The following is a 2,583-nucleotide window of genomic DNA, read 5'->3' as shown; positions in this document are numbered from 1 at the left end:
AATTGATTAGTTAAATTTTTTTTTTGTTATGACAGATATACTGTATTTCAATGATTTGTGTTTAATTATGTTTCAGTTCAGGACCTCACTTTGTGACGTTTACCTGAAGCTGTCCATCAGACAGGTCTACTGTAGATATGGAAAACATTATCTACACGATAGACCCAAAAACTCACATGCCCGAGCCTTTACTTTAACGCTGGGGTAACCAGCTGACAAGCACAAACACCTTGCTCATGCAGGTGCCACATCGACTTGATCTATGGTTGTCTTCACCAAGTCACTTTGTTTGCTGAGACATCTCACAACAGTCTTGCTAGATGTTACTGTCCACTGAACCGTTGTTTGCGTTAACTCATCCAAAATTACAGAGGAGAATGTTGGATTACTCGGGAAAAAAAGAGAGCGTGAAGACAAACTACCACTAGTAACCTCCTCTGCAGCTGGTTCGCCAATAAAAATTAACTTGGTATTGCATTTCCGCAATGATACTCTGTGCAGATTGAGACAGCCACTGTAAAATGAACATGAATTAGTAGATTACCACAGCCATGCATAATTTTGGATTTGATTCATGCATTTGGTTTACGAGCAAAACCATTAGCAACGCTCAACATTACCTGCCTTCATGGTAAATTTACAGTCACAATTGAACAGATCTCTACGATACGTTCAATATTAGAAGAAATTGAAGATAGCAACTTATCAGTCAAGCAGAAGAAACGTGAGCTTTGAGTATATTCTTAGTAACTGGAAGTCCTTTTAGAGCCCAGTAATGTTTCTGGAGGTGTTTTCATGTTTATATTTGTAGAAGAGCCAAGAATAACTCTCTTTTCCCAAAAAGATTGTGATTGGTTAAATTCTCTTGTGACAGGCTATTTTTTTTTTTACAGCTTGAAAACTGTGCAAAGAGGATATAATAGAGTGTAGTAGTGTTTTTATCAGAGAACTTTGATTGCAGTATACAGAAAATTTACCTAGAGGTGACAAAAAAAGTTCTGCCTTTCAAACTCATGCATGCAAATATACCATAGCTTGTGGTCCGTAAATCCAGTGTTTAATCCTTTGCATTTACTGACTTTTTTATCATTAAAGTGGAACTCCGGTATTTTTTAACCTAGACCTTATTTGTGGCATGAAATACGTTTATCTACTCACCGTGAACACTTTGGCAAAGTTTGGCTCTCCTATAGCTGCAAGTAGCCACATAACAGCCCCTATGTGCTAACAGAACGATAGTACACGTTTGTTCATTCATTCGGCTTAAAGTATTGGTGAAATAAAGACAGATAATGCCTTATTTAGAGGCTGCATCATCTTAGCCTCGTTCACTCCGTTATATGGATCGCGAGTTATCTAAATATTTTCCGAAGGACGCTGACTTTCGCCAAACTGTTCTCGGTGAGTAGATAAACATATTTCATGCCAGAAATAAGGTCTATGTTTAAAAATACCGGAGTTCCCCTTTAATTTTGATCTTCTACAACACCTGGGACAATTTTATCGTGTTGTTTCTTGGTCACAATGAGAGGCAGAGTGTAGAAAGTTATTCCTTTGATAGTGTCAGAAAAAAGAGCTGGTGATACTGAATTGTATGTGCTTTCAACTCTAGTGAATTCCATGATGGCACACAATCACTTTAAACCATGGCTGTTGATTATTTTGTAGACAAGTTGCTATTCCATTTTATGGGCATTCTCTGTTTTTTCTCTTTTTTTTCCCTCTTATTATGATGCAGTCGGTCTGTGTTGTTGATTTTTGTTTGACATCTAAGTTATTTCAACTCACTGAAGATACATTAATTTTAGCATGACAATAATTCGGAAACTGTAAAATTCACAAATATGCAGACTTTAAATAGGATTGAATTTGGGCTGTACTGTCACACATTACGGGTACAGCATTAACATTAAATCACTAAACAGATCAATATCACATTAAAGACTGATTTATTTTCAAATTAAGTTCCAATCACCTGAAAAGGCATCTGAAATGTATCAATGTAACTATAACAATTGTTATTATTTGTACTGCTCACAAATAAACAAGAATGTATTTGACATTTGGGCAAGAATTACATTGTGGGAATGACACCAGGTCATTTTGCTTATGCTGATGTTTTATCGGTGTCATATTTCCCTCAGTCATACATTTACTGTGTTGATCCTAGCAAATAACACAGACAACATAAAGCAAGAAGTCCATCTGAAACTGATGGGAATGTAAGTAATGCATGTAAGTAAATGCAACTTCAGTTGGCCAACGTCATATAACAGATTACTCTGTTTGTACTCTGTTTGTTTAACAGAAACTAAGCCAAAACAGTTTGAGGAAAACTAAATTCCGATTCAACTGCTTGTTGAACCTCCTTTAGCAGGTATACCTTAAGTAAAAGTTTTCTGTATTACACTATCAGTCTCTCACATCGTGGAGGAATTTAGGTTCACTCTTCTTTACGTTGCATCAGTCACTTGAAGTTTGCAGGCGTTTGTTTATGCACAGCTCTCTTGAGGTCCTGCCAATCAGATTGAAGTCCTTTACTGGGTCATTCCATCAACTCCTCAGTTATTTTCTTTTTCAGTT

Source organism: Leuresthes tenuis, unplaced genomic scaffold (genome assembly GCF_036924035.1).
Source record: "Leuresthes tenuis unplaced genomic scaffold, fLeuTen1.0.hap1 SCAF_19, whole genome shotgun sequence".
Classification (NCBI taxonomy): domain Eukaryota; kingdom Metazoa; phylum Chordata; class Actinopteri; order Atheriniformes; family Atherinopsidae; genus Leuresthes; species Leuresthes tenuis.
Note: the sequence above shows the minus strand (reverse complement) of the source record.